This window comes from Manis pentadactyla, chromosome 10, assembly GCF_030020395.1.
Source record: "Manis pentadactyla isolate mManPen7 chromosome 10, mManPen7.hap1, whole genome shotgun sequence".
NCBI classification, from domain to species: Eukaryota; Metazoa; Chordata; class Mammalia; order Pholidota; family Manidae; genus Manis; species Manis pentadactyla.
In genome coordinates this window covers 42,481,415-42,500,683 of record NC_080028.1, presented here as the reverse complement: position 1 = coordinate 42,500,683, position 19,269 = coordinate 42,481,415, and the positions used below count along the sequence as shown (strand labels likewise).

The 19,269-nt window shown below is 48.6% G+C and overlaps 1 pseudogene; it reads left to right on the top strand.

The window, feature by feature from the left end:
- Window positions 1-561: 561 nt before the first annotated feature.
- Window positions 562-19,269, top strand: part of LOC118926490 (olfactory receptor 6C74-like) — a 185,451-nt pseudogene continuing 166,743 nt past the window's right edge.

Here is a 19,269-nt window from a genome sequence, read left to right as displayed (position 1 = left end):
TTATAGGAAGAACCCTCCAGTTGAATCTTCGAATACGTGAACACGTCACCTGTCTTTATTTATTCAACTCTTCCTTAGCTTTTCTCAGTAATATTTTTTAAATTTTTTATTAAGTATCATTGATATTCAATGTTATGAAGGATTCACATGAGCACCATGGTGGTTACTAGATTCACCCATATTTCCAATTCCCTCCATCCCCCATTGCAGTCGCTGTCCATCAGTGCAGTAAGATGCTGTGGAGTCATTTGTCTTCTCTATGCTCAACTGCCCTTCCCATGACCCCCCTACATTATGTGTGCTAATCATAATGCCCTTTAATCCCATTCCCACTCTCTCCCCACCCACTCTTTCTCAGTATGTTTTGTTGTTTTCACTGAAGTTTCCCAGCGGTCTCCTCCCAATCCCCTACACCCGAGGGAACAATTCCCTACCCGCAGGATGCAGCGTCCTCTCCCTAGCAACAAGGTTCCCGCCGTAGAGCGAGCGGCACTAGGTCGGAGGAACGTGGTGTCGTAAAGCCGCGAGTGTCGTAAACTAGGTGAGGTGCGGGGAGGCGCAGGACGTAGCTGGAATCTTCGGACTGTCGCAGGAGGAGCAGAAGGATGGTCCCAGGTGTCGGCGCGGAAAGCCGACGAGCCGGCGGTGCAGCAACGGTGAGTAGCGGAGGGAACCGGGGAGCTGCGGAGTCAGGGGGAGCCGGGCAGGCGGGGAGGCCGGAGCAGGGACGGCCAAGTGGAACGGAGCGCTCTCTGCCCTCTCCGCTGCCGTAGCTGCCGGAGCCGTGCCGCGGCCGCTCCGCTCTCCCTGAGCCGTCGGGTCTCTTCCTCGGTCTCTCTCCGGCTGGCCGCTCCTGCCGCCGCTGCCGCCCCCCGGGACGGTTCGCCGCCGCCGCATCCCCGGCGCTGGGCGGGCGGCCGCGACGCGGCCGGCCAGTTTTCTGGTCTGGGCGGAGCGGGTTTTCCCCACTCTTTAGCCCCTCGCCGGGCCGGGCCGGGCCGCGGGCTGCATGTCGTCCCGCGCGGACCGGGCTGAACCGAAGGCGATGAGGTTGGGACCGGCCGGCGAGGCGGCCCGCGGAATGGGGGGCGGCGGGACAGAGGCGGGGGGCCCCCAGCGGCCCCGTTCCTCGGGTCTCAGCTGGCCACGGCGTGGCGAGCCCCGGGAGTGCGGTCCACGTTCCGTGGAGAGCTGGCGCGGCGGCCGGGGGCCCTGGGCATGAGCGGGCACTTTCAGCCGTGGGAGACCCTGAGCTGGCGGCGAGCTGGGCGGCAGGTGCCTTAGCGGAGTTGTTACCTGGTCTCAGGGACGGGGAAGCACCACAGACGAATCCCCTCGCCGGGAGAGCTGCTTTTCCGCGCCGGGATGGGACTCTGCGTGGACGCCTTTTTTCTCTTTGGTGTTTTCGGGGAAGTCGTTATCTGGCCAGAGTCGCGGAGCGCTGCACCCGGGTAATGGAGCTTGGAAGGCGCGCTGGGTCTGGGGTGGCAGGCGGGTGGGGGAGGGGGCGGACGGGCCGAGGGTCGCACGGGTCCGCTGCTGGCGTTGCAGTTGCAGTGTTTATTGATTTGTGTGAATTGCTTGCAATGTCTGCTTATCTCTGGGGCGATTCTGTGCTTTTCTCTACCTCTAGGGCAATAAAGGTGCCTATGTTGATGGGATTGCTGTACCTTCCAGTAAAATGAGGAAATGTGTGTTTGAGTGCCAACTCTTTGCCACTACCCAGGCTCCCTGGCTCCCTTTCTCCCTCCCCTCCTGGATTCGAAACTCGAGTTTCTGTAACCGTCCCTGGCAGTTTTAGATTTTGTGTGGGATTTCCTGTCTAGAAGCAGATACCAAGATTTTAACTGGTTCATGATGTTTCCTTCCAATTGTAAACACTTATAATATATTGGGCTAACACTGAAATCACTGCTTTCATAAATGATTTTTAGTTATTTGAGTAAATATCCGCTTTGGTATTTGTACTTTGAATTTTTTGTTGAGTGGACGTGGTCCAGAACATTTCAACACATGGACCAGCGATGACTGGCCCGTCTGGCACCTTAGGGAAAAGGCTTGTAAGCTGGCCTCCTGTGTGTCCCTGGAGTAATAGCAGAGTTGGCCTCCAGAGATCGCGGTAGTGTACCCAATACGTCCCAGAGGTAGAAGCATCTTATGGGGAAGTTTAGTTTTATCTTTATGGCCAGTGCATGTACCTCCCATAGCCCTATCTGCTGACCCATCTGTAGCTCGCACAGGGAGGGGCATGAAAGTCTGGTATACTAGACCAGGACGAGATCCCATTCCTGCCACTGTCCAGTCACAGGACCACTCTCTTGCATGCATTCTACCTGATGGACAAGATTTGCCTATGCTGTTGTCATTAAAGCAGGTATCTTATCACCCTTAAAGTTATTTTCTTCTACAGTCCTTGTGGCCTGGTGTGTGCCCTCCCGGCTGCAGCTTCCCTGTCATGACTTGTGTGTACTCCCTACCCATTCAGCTGCTGACCGCCTGTGGAACAGGCCAGCTATGGACTTAATGTGCATAGGAGTTCACACCTGGCTGAATCCTCGGCTTGAGGATTATCATGATTTTATGTTAATAGTCTGGTTATGGCACTCCAGTTTTCTCGCACGGGGGCCCTTGTGGAAGATGAGGCATGAGGAGATTGTGAGTCAAAATTTCTGGAGGATTGTGCTGTTGGTAAAATTGCAATATTTCCAGAATCCTTCACCTGGCCTTAGTGCATCTCCATATCAATAGGTGTTCCCAAGGGGTGCAGAGTAGAAGTAGGCCATCCCCATATTGATAGGGAATCATTTATTTATTTATTTATTCATTTATTCATTCATGTATTCATTTATTTATTTGGTATCATTAATCTACAATTACATGAGCAACATTGTGGTTACTAGACTCCCCCTATCATCAAGTCCCTATCACCTACACCATTACAGTCACAGTCACTGTCCATCAGTGTAGTAAGATGCTACAGATCACTAAGTGTCTTCTCTGTGTTGTACAGCCCTCCCCGTGCTCCCCCCTACATTATGTCTGCTAATCGTAATGCCCTTTCTCCCCACTCGTCCCTCCCTTCCCACCCATCCTCCCCAGTCCCTTTCCCTTTGGTAACTCTTAGTCCATTCTTGGGTTCTGTGAGTCTGCTGTTTTGTTCCTTCAGTTTTTTTCTTTGTTCTGATACTCCACATTTGAGTGACATAATTTGATACTTCTCTTTCTCCGCCTGGCTTATTTCAATGAGCATAATACCCTGTAGCCCCATCCATGTCATTACAAATGGTAGGATTTGCTTTATTCTTATGGCTGACTAATATTCCATTGTGTATATGTACTACATCTTCCTTATCCATTCATGTACTGATGGACACTTAGGTTGCTTCCATTTCTTGGCTACTTTAAGTAGTGCTGTGATAAACATAGGGGTACTATGTCTTTTTCAAACTGGGCTGCTGCATTCTTAGGAGAGATTCCTAGGAGTGGAATTCCTGGGCCAAATGGTAATTCTATGTTGAGTTTTTTGAGGAGCCTCCATAATGCTTTCCACAATTGTTGAACAAATTTAAATTCCCCCAGCAGTGTAGGAGGGTTCCCCTTTCTCCACATCCTCACCAGCATGTGTTGTTGTTTTTCTTTTGGATGGTGGCCATCCTGACCGGTGTGAGGTGATATCTCATTGTGGTTTAAATTCACATTTCTCTGATAATTAGTGATGTGGAGCATCTTTTCATGGGCCTGTTGGCCATCTGAATTTCTTCTTTGGAGAAGTGTGTGTTCAGATCCTCTGACTATTTTTTAGTCGTGTTATTTGCCTTTTGGTTGTTGAGGTGCATGAACTCTTTATATTTTGGCTGTCAACCCCTTATTATATATGTCACTTATGAATATATTTTCCCATACTGTAGAGATGCCTTTTTCTTCCGTTGATGGTGTCCTTTGCTGTACAGAAGCTTTTTACTTGGATAGAGTCCCACTTGTTCATCTTTGCTTTTGTTTCCCTTGTCCGAGGAGTCATGTTCATGAAAAGCTGCTCATGTTTACATTCAAGAGACTTTTGCCTATGATTTACTTCTAAGAGTTTTATGGTTTCCTGACTGACATTCAGGTCATTGATCCATTTCGAGTTGACTTTTGTGTGTGGAGTTAGACTGTAACCTCATTTCCTTCTCTCTCTCTCATGTAGCTGTCCAGTTTTGCCAACACCAGCTGTGGAAGAGGCTGTCATTTCCCCATTGTATGTCCATCATTCCTTTATCATATATTAATTGGCCATGTATGTGTGGGTTATATTTGTGCCCTCTATTCTGTTCCATTGATCTACATGTCTGTTCTTGTGGCAGTACCAAATTGTCTTGATTACTGTGGCTGTTTCATAGAACTTGAAGTTGGGGAGCATAACCCCGCCTCTCCCCCCGCTTTCTTCTTCCTTCTTAGGGTTGCTTTGGCTATTTGGGGTTTTTTGTGGCTCCATATGACTTTTAGAGCTATTTGTTCCAGTTTGTTGAAGAATGCTGTCGGTATTTTGATAAGGATGGTTCAGAGACCTGGTTTGTATGTCAAATTCTTGGGGCTTGTCCGGTCGGGTAAAATTAAAGTATCCCAGATGTGGTCATAGACAAGGTCCAGGTTTACCCCACCCCTACCACTGTGGCAGTCAGTTGTACAAGAGTTTTTGGGTGTTTTGGGCTCCTGGAGGGTGTTTATCCCGCACTTGGCACAAATTCTGAAGGCCTCATACCAGTCGGTACAAAAGGGCATCAGGTGGGACCGTGATGAGACCTGTGTAGCTGTGTTCACCGCTACTAAGCAAGCAGTCAAGGCCGTTATAGTCCTTGAGTGTAATGGATTCATGAAGGCCCTGTGAGCTAGATGTTCATGTAAACGGAGATGGTTATGGATGGGGCCTTTGGCAGTGGCTTGAGTGGACATGCCAACCTGGTTGATTCTGGTCACAATTATGGAAAGTAGCAGAGGTCTGGTAGCCGTTAACAGAGGAGCAATTGGCTTCTGTGTATCATGCCTTGCTGGCTATGGAGCCCATCACCAGAACAGCTCCGACCAAGGTAATAACCACCTATCCCTTCGCGGGATGGGTGCGAGGCTGGACCCAAAGCCAGGGGGTGGCATGTCACAGGCGCAAACTTGCAGCAGCATAGCACCATCTCTGATACCCCCTTGAGTGGAGACCTCCGATGCTTATTTGGGCAAGTGACGTATACGAGTGGAAAGCAAGAAGAACTTGCACTTGAGCCATTGGTAGGCAAGAGTCCTTATCAGCAGGGAGAAGCCCCTATACCTGAAGATGCTTGGTATACAGAGGGCTCCTCTCGTGGGCAGCCCCCGAAGTGGAGGGCTGTGACTTTCTGTCCTAGAAATAAGACAATATGGGTGTTAGAGGACGGAGAGGGGTAGAGCATTCAGTGGACTGAGTCACAGGCAGTATGGCTCAGGATCACCTAGGATGACCATGCCCTCCCCTCTAGTTGTGTGCAGGGGTCATACCTGCGTGTGTCCTCGGCCTCTGGCTGGGAGCAGAGTCAGTGTCTGGAAAGGTGACTTCCTAAGTCGACACAATGAGGTGCTGTGCCTACACCCGAGGATCCAGACTTCCCTTCTTTTGGGCCGGTGAGCCCAGGCCTATGTGGTCCCGGGAGCGCTCAGACGGCAAGCAGGCTGCGGTCTCGCCTCCACACCAGGAGCTTTGGGTCAAATGCTTGGATCTGGAAGGCAGGTGGCTCTGGCCTCAGGTGGCCCCTCCTTCCTCGCCCAGCCTCCAGTTCCTTCTCGCCTCCAGATCCCACAATCCCGTGTTTCCCCCACTGCCGTCCAGCCCCCCCGCCCCCAGATCCCAGCTGCTCACGCACCTCCTCACACTCTTCCCGGGAGACCCAGGCCTTCCAGCCCATGGACTGGGTGAATTGGACTCGCCGTTGGTGGAAGAGGAGACGCTGGGCAGGGTTGTTCCCGTAGAGGAGCCAGAGGATGGCCTGTTTGAGGCCCTCTTCGTCCTCCTCCATGTCGTTGGCCAGGTAGCTGGGGAGAGACATCGGGCTGCTGGTCAGGAGCAAGATGGGAAGGATCCGCAGTCGTGGTCAGCTTCCAAGGAGAGGCCCAGGCTGATCTTCACAAAGGACCTACGGGAGCACTACCAGCGTCACACAGGGCCACCCAGTCATCAAGAAGCCACTGCGGGGCAGGGACCTGAAGGGCACCTCTCATAGCTGGATGCTGAAGACAAAGGCCCTTGGGGAGGCCTGAAGGCGAGCAGTGCAGCTTCCATGCAATGTCCCCATCATCTTCCCTGTGCCTTTAAACCGGTTGTAAGTGCACACCCTGTGGCTCCCTGCGGAGTGGGGATGTCTGCGCATCCAGAGGGCCGGAACTGACTAGCCAGTTTCTGTAGTCATAGCTTCCCTACCACAGGGCTTAGGCTGGAGGATGGGTGCCATGTGCACTTCTCAAGGCTCTCCTCCCAGCCTTCCTAGTCCCTGGCACGGAATGCAGTCTACAAGATTTCACTGAATGAATGAATGGATGGATGGATGCTTTTCTCTCACAGTCAGATGCCCTACTGATCGCCTCATGGACTCATTGTAGCTTAAACATTTGCAACACAAAGTAGCGTGCTGAAGGCTTTATGAACATGTGGATATTTTGACAAGACCCGCCTGCAACGGTGTCTGGTCTGATGGTTTGGAGAAGTGGAGTGGAGAGATAGGAAGTAACTATTACCCAGAACGTGACATGGCACTAGGATTTTAGCTGATGTGCTACTGGGGGACCGCAGTTAGGGGGCCAGGGGAAGCATGGTAGCAGTCGTGCTCTTTGCACCGACTTTAAGGAGTGGTCGTTTTCTTCCAACATATATGTGTGTGAAAGACACCTACAAGTCAGAGGACACAATGTGAAAACAGGGGGAAGGGATTTCAGACGGAGCATTGGAACAAAGCAGTGCAATATGAGGCCCATAAGCAAGTGTGATGCTGACTGTGGGGACGGTTGAGTTCAGACTGAGAAGGCTGGCCTTGGCTTAGAACCCCCTTAGCTGGGGCATTGCTGAGGAGGGGCGGGGAGCATTCGACCTGTGTTCTCGGAGGATTTGGGGCACGTAAAGCCTTGTAGGAAGCACAGATGGGGAATGCTTACACTCGGTCTGTGTCACATGACGAGGGCCTGCATTGTGGCGTCCACCTGATGTGGACTTGGGCAGGAGAGCAGCTGAGCCTTTGGAGGTGGTGCGGTCTCAAGCCTGGCCACCTGGGGACAGCATGGTGCCCATTCTGTCCCTCCTCTTATGAGGGTTTTATGTGGTCTTTTGTTTGTTCCAGTATTTTAACTGGTGTTAGGGTTGTCTGTTTCCACAGACAGCAGTATAGAAACTGCTCTGTTATAATCCTGTCCTTCACGTACCAAAGTGAACAGTACACGTGGGGTAAAAAAGAAAATAGATGCAAGGTCAGAGTCCCACACCCCTCCGTCCACCCTCCCGGAGGAATGAATATTGCGAGCCGGCCACTGACAGCAATACTCACAGAGCTATGAAGAAGTGAATTCACTGGTACGGCCAGGAGGGGAGGCCAGCCCGGCTGAAATATGCTATGACCATGGCCAGGAGGTACTGAGGAAGAGGAGAATGCCACAGGAGAGCGGTCACATCCCAGAAGAGGAAGGACAGAGGGGTGAGGGAGGGGGAGGCTGGGGGCAGACCCCGCCCGTGTGGGGAGAGGGACTTCAGGATGCTCCTAGATGGCAGGCTTTACTGGTGTGATGCCGGGTATTTAGGACAGCCGCCATCAGAAGGGTGTTTGATAAGCTGGCACAAAGGGGAGTCCCCAGGGCTGAGGCGACAAGGGACTTGCGGTGGCAGCCAAAGGGGCGGACCCCAGAGGAGTGGGGGTGGGGGCAGGGCTGCCCATTCACACGCAAGGAGCCTCCAGGCCCCGCAAAGGGCAGTGTGGACAAGGCACCAAGTTGGAGAGAGAGGCAAGACTGTGGGTTTAGAAGGCATCCCTTCAGCCCCCCAGAGTAGATGCTGGAGAGGGAACACATGTCAATGGACAAAGTTACCTTGTCAGATACCCTCAGATTTTTGTCCCAGGCCAGGAGTCTTTTAACAACAGGGTCCCCTGGGAAGAGAGGCACAGGTTAGACGGACAGCCGGAGCAGAGCTGAGCAGAGAGCAGCTGTGCCTCCTGACAGGACCTTTCAGGGTGGGGAGGCCGAGGTGCACTCATTGGGCCAGAAAGATGGTGCCACTCTTCTTTGGTGGCTGGGTGGGGGGGCAGGTGTCAGTAGGTGATGTGCACAGGTCTGATCCTACAGAAGGTGGTGCTCCATCACCGTGCAGGAAGGCATCGTCTCCCTTGATGGTCACATCAGCACGCCCAGTGGCCTGTCAGCACCCCGCACGCTGACGGAGGCATTTAGATATGAAAGCCTCAGGGGTGCAGTGGAAGCCGAGCTTTCGTGTGCCAAGTGCAGACTGCTTCTGCCTCTGGCCTAATCCTCCCTCATTTCTAAGTGTCCACAGAGGAGTCCTCTGGGAGCAGAGAGGTCACCAACTGGCAGGGAATTATTTTCCATTGGAAAAGTATAGTCGTTGTAAGTTTCTCTCAAGGGGAATGGGCTCAGGGTTCCCCCTACCAAGCAGCCTTTTGAAGGCTTCGTGGTGTTCGGGCAGCACCGGGGACACCTGTCATCGCTTCAGCCTCATCTTGAGGCCGCACAGCATGTCCAGGACCCAGGCGTCCTCCTTGCCCTGGGCTGCCTCCTCTGACTCCTCCTGGAGAGCGGCTGACCTTGCCCACTTCCCGCGCCGGCCGGAGTCCGCTGGCATTGGGCTGCTGTGTGCCTGGGCTGCTGGGCAAAGAAACCAGGCGACAGTGTCCAGCTGTTGTCTTTGGGATTCGTCCCTTGGTCCCTGTGTTCCCTCCCACTCCACTCCAAGTACCCCCAAAAGACAAGCTGCCCCCAGTCTCTCTGCTGTCGCAGACCATGGCCTTGTCCCCAGCCATCTCTCCATCCTTGTCCTTTGGTGGCAGCCGTCTGCCCCCATCCACTTTGCCATTATTCCGTCTTCCCGTTCTCAACACTCTTCCTCAATTAGGTAATTCCTCCAGGTGCCTGCCCTTCCCCGTGTGTGTCCTTGTCCCCACACCTACACTCTCGTCTTCCAGTCCCTGGCCTTCTGAGTCTCTCCTTCCTGCACACAAGCCCCCCCCTGCGTAGGCCTTCCTGCCATCAGCATCCCGTCCTCAAGGCCCTCGTCCCTCTGCTGCCTCACCTGGCGGTCCTGGTCTTTCTGCACCCAGCATCACCTCCGGCTGGAGCCTGGAGGGGCCAGTCTGGGGCCTCTGGCTCAAAGCCTGGGAACTTGATGGAACACTGGCCATGATTTGTCCCCAACTCTTGCCCTCTCCGGGACCAGACCCTGTCCAAACTCCTCTCATGGATTCTCACTGAATGTGAGACCGTTATCCCTACTCCAGGCTGAGGAGATGCTAGGAGTGGAGAAAGCTCTGAGAAGATGCTTCTGGCTACCTGTGCTGCCAAGCACCTGCCAACCAGGAGGGTTGGAACCCTTGTGAGGTCATAGGTTGCTGCAACCTAGCAACCAGTTTGAAGGAAAAACAGGCAACTGTCAGTCCAATCCGAACAGGGGCAAACAATGTCTCCTGCCACTGGCCCAAGTTCTGACCACCCCCCAAGATGATCCTCGAGCCGTCCAGGTCACCTTTCATCCCTCCCCCACAGATGACGTGTCCTCTCCACTCTACACTTGACACACGGGTGGACTCTTGCCCTCTGTCACGTTCTCCTACAGAGCATGTCTAGTGAGTGGCTAGGAAATTCAGGGTAAGCAGAAACAGTCAGCCCTACAAGAGTGACATAGGTATGTAAGAAAGTTCCCAGGTACATTGACTTGGACTCAAAAGTTAACTTTAAAACACTTGGCAGAACAGAGCTCTTCTGCTCAATGTTCACTGACACTCGGTTCAGGATTCTGTACTGAGGGACTCATCCTCAGCCCTCAGGCACCTTTGAGCCCAAGAGAACATTTTGAAGACCTGGAATCAGAGAATATGGTACCCGTGCTCACGCCCACTTCAAGTGGTGCCTACAATTTCAGCAAGTCTGGATTTCCCAGAGCCTGCCCCTCAATTCCAATGAAGAAAGTCTATTCTCTGTATAAAACTTCTGATCGTGTGTATCAGCTTGAGCCAGAAATGTCACCATCTTTTGTGTATCCTATGAATGAAATGTCACATGCACAGAAAGACGTAGTGGGAAAACGTCCAATTCAGGACACAGGAGGATGTTTTGTGGAGGTGGGGGTGCACAGGGGCAGAGACGCAGCCCGGAAATCAGCCACTTGAAGGCCTGCCATAAGCCAGGCAGCCTCTCCTGAGCTCCAGGCCTCTACTTTTCACCCGGGCATCTGAATCTCATGTTTTCTTTTTCAATATTTACTGTGGTAAAATAACATAAAATTTACCACTTGAGCCATTTTTGAGGGGATAGTTCTGCGGAACTGAGAACTTTGAAATTTTGCAGCTGTCCCCTACTGTCCCTTCTCCAAATTGACACTGCACACCCGTTAAAGAACACCTGCCCAGTCTAGTCTCCCTTCCAGTCCCTGGCACCCACCATCCTCCCCTCTGTCTCTATGGCTTTGGCTCTTCTGGGTCCCTCATTTAAGTGGAATGCTACAAAAGTGGTGTGTGCATGTGTGTGGCTTATTTCATTCAGCACACAATTGTAGACAGCTTTCCTAATGACAACCGTGAATTCATTGCAATGTGTGGCTTTTTCTTGGTGCCTATGTAAGCCAAGGGCCTGCTGCCTAAGGAAAACTTGGTGCTTGTGATCTTTCCACACACCAAAACACTGTGATCCAAGTTGTGGTTTGTGTATTTCGCCTTGCAGTTCCTCCGGTTTTTTGATTCATGTTTATTGTTAGGTATGTAAACACTGAAGACTATTGTATCCTCTTGGTTAATTAACTACTTTGTCGTTGAGAAATGGCCTGTTTTGTCCCTGTTAGCATTCTGATATGGACTTTCTCTGACATTTATAGAGCCTCCCCAGACTTCTTTGGGCATGCTGAATCTTATTCCATCCTTTTACTTTTAAGTTTGCATCTTTCTTTTTAAAGTGATTTTCTTGTAGACAGCATGTGATTGGGTCTTACCTTTTTATCCAGTCTGACCATTTGTGCCTGTTAACTGGGGTGTTGAGACCGCTTTCATCTGACACAATTATTGGCGTAACTGGGTAGCTTGTGGTCTGTTGTCTTTGCTGTCTGTCCCATCTTCTTGGTTTCCTTTTTCTTCTCTGTCTTCCTTCCTTTCAGTGCATTGCATTTCTGTGATTCCATTTTGTAACCTTTGTTGGGTTGTTGGCTATAACACCGTTATTTTAAGGGGTGCTTTAAGGTTTATACTATACCCCTTTAATTTATCATAGTTTTTCTTCAAGTGACCTGTTTGGTACTTGTCTTTCTCCACCTGACTTATTTCATTGTATGTATGTACCACATCTTATTTATCAAGTCTCCACCACATAACCCCATTGCAGTCACTGTCCCATCAGCATAGTAAGATGCTGTAGCCTCAATACTTGTCTTCTGTGTGCTACACTTCCTTCCCCATGCACCCCCCCTGTATTACATGTGTTAATCGTAATGCCCCTTAATCCCCTTATTCCTCCCTTCCCACCCACCCGTCCCAGTCCCTATCCCCTTGGGAACTGTTAGTCCATTCTTCGGTTCTATGAGTCCGCTGCTGATTTGTTCCTTCCGTCTTTGCTTTGTATTCATACTCCACAGATGAGTGAAATCATTTGATACTTGTCTTTCTCCGCCTGGCTTATTTCACTGAGCATAATACCCTCCAGCTCCATCCATGTTGACGAAAATGGTAGGATTTGTTTTCTTCTTATGGCTGAATGAATAGTATTCCATTGTATATATGTATCACATCTTCTTTACCTATTCATCTACTGCTGGACATTGAAGTTTCTTCCATTTCTCGGCTGTTGTAAATAGTGCTGCAATAAACAAAGGGGTGCATATGTCTTTTTTCAAACTGGGCTGCTGCATTCTTAGGGTACATTCCTAGGAGTGGAATTCTGGGGTCAAATGGTATTTCTATTTTGAGTTTTTTGAGGAACCTCCATACTGCTTTCCACAATGTCTGAACTAATTTACATTCCCCCCAGCAGTGTTAGGAGGTTTCCCCTTTCTCCACATCCTTGCCAGCATGTGTTGTTGTTTGTCTTTTGGATGGTGGCCATCCTGACTGGTGTGAGGTGATATCTCATTGTGGTTTTAATTTGTGTTTCTCTGATGATTAGCGATATGGAGCATCTTTTCATGGACCTGTTGGCCATCTCAATTTCTTGTTTGGAGAAGTGTGTGTTCAGACCCTCTGCCCATTTTTTAATTGGATTATTTGCTTTTTTGTTTGTTGAGGTGTGTGAGCTCTTTCTATATTTTGGATATCAACCCCTTATGGGATATGTCATTTATGAATATATTCTCCCATACTGTAGGATGCCTTTTTGTTCTATTGATGGTGTTCTTTGCTGTACAGAAGCTTTTCAGCTTGCTATAGTCCCACTTGTTCATTTTTGCTTTTGTTTCCCTTGCCGGGGAGATATGTTCATGAAGAGGTTGCTCATGTTTATGTCCAATGGATTTTTGCCTATGTGTTTTTCTAAGAGTATTATGATGTCCTGACTTACATTCAGGTCTTTGATTCATTTAGAGTTTTACTTTTGTGTAGGTTTACACAATGATCCAGTTTCACTCTCTTACATGTAGGTGTCCAGTTTTGCCTACACTGGGTGTGGAAGAGGCTGTCATTTCCCCATTGTATATCCATGGCTCTTTTATCTTACATTAATGACCATATATGTTTGGGTTAATATCTGGACTCTCTATTCTGTTCCACTGGTCTATGGGTCTGTTCTTATGCAAGTACCAAACTGTCTTGATTACTGTGGCTTTGTAGTTCAGCTTGAAGATGGAAAGTGACATCCCCCCTGCTTTATTCTTCCTTCTCAGGATTGCTTTGGCATTTTGGGGTCTTTGGTGGTTCCCTATGACTTTTAGAACTATGTGTTCCAGTTTGTTGAAGAATGCTGTCAGTATTTTGATAGGGATGGTTCAGGGACCTGGTTTGTGTGTCAAGTTCTTGGGGGTTGTCTGGTCGGGTAAAACTACAGTTATTCCAGACGTAGTCATAGACAAGGTCCAGGCTTTCCCCACCCCCCTACCACTGTGGCAGTCAGTCGTACAAGAGTTTTTGGGTGTTTGGGGCTCCTGGAGGGTGTTTATCCCGCACTTGGCACAAACTCTGAAGGCCTCGTACCAGTCGGTACAAAAGGGCATCAGGTGGGATCGTGATGAGACCTGTACAGCTGTGTTTACTGCTGCTAACCAAGCAGTCGAGGCCGTTATAGTCCTTGAGTGTAATGGATTCATGAAGGCCCTGTGAGCTAGATGTTCATGTAAATGGAGATGGTTATGGATGGGGCCTTTGGCAGTGACTTGAGTGGACATGCCAACCTGTTGGATTCTGGTCACGATTATGGAAAGGAGCAGAGGTCTGGTAGCTGTTAACAGAGGAGCAACTGGCTTCTGTGTATCACGCCTTGCTGGCTATGGAGTCCATCACCGGAACAGCTCCGACCAAGGTAATAACCACCTATCCCTTCGCGGGGTGAGTGTGAGGCTGGACCCAAAGGTCAGGGAGTGGCATGGCACAGACGCCTACACTAGCCAAATGGGGGTGCATACTTGCAGCAGCATAGCACCCTCTCCAATAGCCACTTGAGTGGAGATCTCCAATGCTTATTTGGGCAAGTGATGTATATGAGTGGAAAGCAAGAAGAACTTGCACTTTAGCCATTGGTAGGCGAGAGTCCTTATCAGCAGGGAGAAGCCCCTGTACCTGAAGATGCTTGGTATACAGACAGCTCCAGTTGAGGGCTGTGACTTTCCACCATAAGACTAAGACAATATGGGTGTTAGAGGACAGAGAGGGGAAGAGCAGTCAGTGGACTGAGTCACGAGTATTATGGCTCAGGATCACCCAGGATGATCACGCCCTCCCCTCTAGTTGTGTGCACTGGCAGCTGGGCTGTCTACCCGGCTTGACCCTGTGGCTACCGACATGGTGCCATGCCAACTGGACGGTTGGTCACTGACACCTTTGGGGGCAAGAGCTGTGGCAAGACCTATGGGCCTTAGTCAGACTGAGACAGTTACTGTAGATCATGTGTCTGGCCATTTGCCTTTGGCATCCCCAGCGAGTAATGAAGCAGACACATTATTGGCCCACATGCGTTGGCTGGAAGGAAAGCCTGCCTCTGCTGTTGCCCAGTGGTTGTGCCAGCATTTGTGGCACACATTGCCGAAAACAATGTGAGCTGTTGCCCGTCGGTGGGGCTTGCCATTCACTTTTGAAGAAGTCAGCAAAGCCCGGAGTGAGTGCCTTGTGCACTCGAAAAAGGGGACTTATATCGAGTCCCGCAGCAACACGGGACATCCTTAAGGGGCTGATAACCCTTGTCTCAGGTGGCAGATAGACTATATTGGGCCTCTGCCCATGTCAGAAGGATAATGGTATGCCATGACGTGTGTGGACACAGCTACTGGCCTGTTGGTTGCTTTTCCTGCATGACATGCAGATCAGCAAACCGCCAAGAGGGGCCTAGAGCATCTCTGCAGCTTATGGCTGGTTGCAGGTGATTGAGAGCACTCAAAGCACCCACTTGGGTGGACCTTCGTTACAAGGTTGGGAGCAGCAATTAGGAATAGAGTGGAAATTTCATGTACCATATAGCTTACCAGGGCAGGCATGACAGAGACGTAGAATGGTTTGTTGAAATCTGGCCTGAAGTCGGACACCAATAGTCTACGGGGCTGGTCAGTTTGCTTATGGACAGTGCTACGGCGTTTGAATGAGAAGCCCTGAAGAGGAACCCTTGAGCCCTGTCAACAGCTAACACCCATATTGCTGCCTCTTCTCTACAACTGTGTGTGCAAACCAAAGAGGATTTATTGAAGCCTGGATATGGCCAGCAGATCAACCTCCTGCTGCCAGCCCCAACTGTGTGTTATACCCTGAGACACTGTTGAGTGGACGTGGTCCTGAACATTTCAACACATGGACCAGCGATGACTGGCCCATCTGGCACCTTGAGGAAAAGGCTTGTAAGCTGGCCTCCTGTGTATCCCTGGAGTAATAGCAGAGTTGGCCTCCAGAGATCGCGGTAGTGTACCCAATACGTCCCAGAGGTAGGAGGATCTTATGGGGAAGTTTAGTTTTATCTTTATGGCCAGTGCATGTACCTCCCATAGCCCTATCTTATCTACTGACCCATCTGTAACTCGCACAGGGATGGGGGTGAAAATCTCGTATACTAGACCAGTATGAGATCCCATTCCTGCTAGTGTCCTGTCACAGGACCACTCTCTTGCATGCATTCTACCTGATGGACAAGATTTGCCTATGCTGCTGTCATTAAAGCAGGTATCTTATCACCGTTAAAGTTATTTTCTTCTACAGTCCTTGTGGCCTGGTATGCACCCCCCTGGCTGCAGCTTCCCTGTCGTGACTCATGTGTACTCCCTACCCGTTCAGCTGCTGACTGCCTGTGGAACAGGGCAGCTATGGACTTAATCTATATAAGAGTTTGAACCTAGATGAATCCTTGGCTTGAGTATTATCATGATTTTATGGTAATAGTCTGTTTACGGTGCTCCTGTTTTCTCGCACAGGGGCCCTTGTGGAAGATGCGGCTCGAGGAGATTGTGTGTGAAAATTTCTGGAGGATTGGGCTGTCAGTAAAATTGCAATATTTTGAGAATCCCACACCGGCCTTAGTTCATCTCCATGTCAATAGGTGTTCCCAAGGGGTGGGGTGTAGAAGTAGGCCATCTCCTTATCGATAGGTAATCATTTGTTTATTTTGGCCTCATTAACGTACAATTACATGAGCAACATTATCGTTACTAGACTCACCCCATCATCAAGTCCTCACCACCTACCCCATTACAGTCACTGTCCATCAGCATAGTAAGATGTTACAGAATCATTATGTGTCTTCTCTGTGTTGTACAGCCCTCCCCTACTCCCCCCTACATTATGTCTGCTAATCATAATGCCCCTTTTACTCCCTTGTCCCTCCCTTCCCACCCATCCTTCCCAGTCCCTTTCCCTTTAGTAACTCTTAGTCCATTCTTCGGTTCTGTGAGTCTGCTGTTGTTTTGTTCCTTCAGTTTTTTTCTTTGTTCTTATACTCCACATATGAATGAAATCATTTGATACTTGAATTTTTCCACCCGGCTTATTTCACTGAGCATAATATCCTCTAGCCCCATCCATGTCGTTACAAATGGTAGGATTTGTTTTCTTCTGATGGCTGAATAATATTCCATTGTGTATATGTACCCAATCCATCTTATTTATCCATTCATCTACTGATGGACACTTAGGTTGCTTCCATTTCTTGGCTATTGTAAGTAATGCTGTGATAAACAGGGGTGGATAGTTCTTTCTCAAACTGGGCTGTTGCATTCTTAGGGTAAATTCTTAGTGGAATTCCTGGGTCAAATGGTATTTCTATTTTGAGTTTTTTTGGGAACCTCCATACTGCTTTCCAGAGTGGTTGAACTAATTTACATTCCCCCCAGCTGTGTTAAGAGGGTTCCCCTTTCTCCACATCCTTGCCAGCATGTGTTGTTGTTTGTCTTTTGGATGTTCGCCATCCTAACTGGTGTGAGGTGATATCTCATTGTGGTTTTAATTTTCATTTCTCTGATGATTAGCGATGTGGAACATCTTCTCATGTGCTTATTGGCCTTCTGAATTTCTTCTTTGGAGAAGTGTCTCTTCATATCCTGTTCTCATTTTTTAATTGGGTTATTTACTTTTTTGTTGTGGAAGCACATGAGCTCTTTATATATTTTGAATGTCAAGCCCTTATTGGATATGTCATTTGTCAGTATATTCTCCCATACTGTAGGTTGCCATTTTGTTCTATTGATGGTCTCTTTTGCTGTACCGAATCTTTTTAGTTTGATATGGTTCCACATGTTCATTTTTTCTTTTGTTTCCCTTGCCTGAGAAGAAATGTTCATGAAAAAGTTGCTCACGTTTATATTCCAGAGAGTTTTGCCTATGTTTCTTGTAAGAGTTTTATGGTTTTCCGACTGACATTCACGTCTTTTATCCATTTCGAGTTTTCTTTTGTGTATGGAGTTAGACAGTAATCCAGTTTCATTCTCTTACATGTAGCTGTCCAGTTTAGCCAACACTGTTTGTTGAAGATGCTGTCAGTTCCCCATTGTATGTCCTTGGTTCCTTTATCATATATTAATCGGCCATATATGCTTTGGTTTATGTCTGTGCTCTCTGTTCTGGTCTATTCATCTATGGGTATGTTCTTGTACCAGCACTACATTGTCTTGATTACTGTCCCTTTGTAGTAGAGCTTGAAGTTGTGGAGCATAATCCTACCTGCTTTCTTCTTCCTTTTCATGATTGCTTTGGCTATTTGGGATCTTTTGTGGTTTCATGTAAATTTTAGGACTGTTTTTCCATTTCACTGAAGAATGCTTTCAGTATTTTGATAGGGATTGTATTGAATCTGTAAATTGCTTTAGGCAGGATGGCTATTTTGACAATATTAATTCTTCCTACCCAAGAGCATGGAATTAATTTCCATTTAGTAGTGTTCTCTTCAGTTTCTTTCATGAGTGTCTTGTAGTTTTCAGGGTATAGGTCTTTGACTTCCTTGGTTTGGTTTATTCCTAGGTATTTCATTCTTTTTGATGCAATTGTGACTGAATTGTTTTCCTGATTTCTGTTTTTGCTTGTTCATCGTTAGTGTATAGGAATGCAACAGGTTTCTGTGTATGTATTTTGTATCCTGCAACTTTGCTGAATTCAGATATTATTAGTTTTAGTAGTTTTGGAGTGGATTCTTTAGGTTTTTTTATGCACAGTAGCATGTCATCTGCAAACAGTGACAGTTTAACTTCTTCCTTCCCGATGTGGATGCCTTTTATTTCTTTGTGTTGTCTGATTGCTGTGGTGAGGAACTCCAGAACTATGTTGAATAAATGTGGGGAGAGTGGGCATACTTGTCTTGTTCCTGATCTTAGAGGAAAAGGTTTCAGCTTCTTGCTGTTAAGTATGATGTTGGCTTTGGGTTTGTCATATATGTTCTTTATTATGTTGAGGTACTTGTCCTCTGTACCTATTTTGTTGAGTGGAGTTTATTCTTTATGGTATGAGATATGAAGGCAGTTTTATCCACATCCAAATGACCATCAGTTGCTCTAACTCTATTTATTAAAAGTCTTTTCCCCAGATTATTATGGTTTTATTATCATAATGGAGTCATACATCATAATATATCATGTTAACCCTAAAGGTCTTCCTTCCCCACACTCTCATAGGGTGCTACACTGGAACATTTCCCCGCTGGGGGTGAAGGATAAGGGACCCAGTAAGTGCAGATTGTGTGGCCGGCCCTCTGCGGGATGTTTACATGTGCATGTCTCAGTGAACTCCCCAGGGACCCATCAAGGGAGAAGATGGGGCTACAGAGACGAAACGACTTGCTAATGTTGCACAGTGGAGGGCTGGGAGAGGCCCCTCCTCTGCACACCATGCTGGGCTTGCTCAGCTGAGCCTGGGGTCCTGGAAACTCACACTTCCTTTTTTTTTGGTAGTTGACATTTAACATTAGTTTCAGGTCTCCAATATAGTAATTCATGTATACATTACAAAATGACCAACACATAAGGCCTTCCCCAAGGCTCTCAGACCCCTTCCCTTCACTGCACACACCCCCATCACTTCCAGCCCTGCCCTATTTCTCATCTCCAGGTGTTTTATCCTGTTCCTTTAACCCAAGTGCCAATGAAACACCAAAGGGAAGAGCAAGCGACCAGGTTCCCAGAGCTGTGCTACGCACCTTCGCATGCATCGAGCTGCTGAGCCATCTGAGGTCAGAATTAATTAGCCCCTTAGATGATGAGGTGATTAGTCCAAAGTCCCCCAGCTGGGAGTGCAGGAGCAGGAGCCAGTATAACAAGGCTGTGGGTTTGAAGGTCAGAAGGTAATTTATAAGGGACCCTGACCATTCACAAATTCTTTTATATGGCAGCTAGTATTCCTTCAAAATACGTACTCAGTATTTTATATGCCATAAGAACTTACTGTGTACCTACTATATACAAAGCACTGG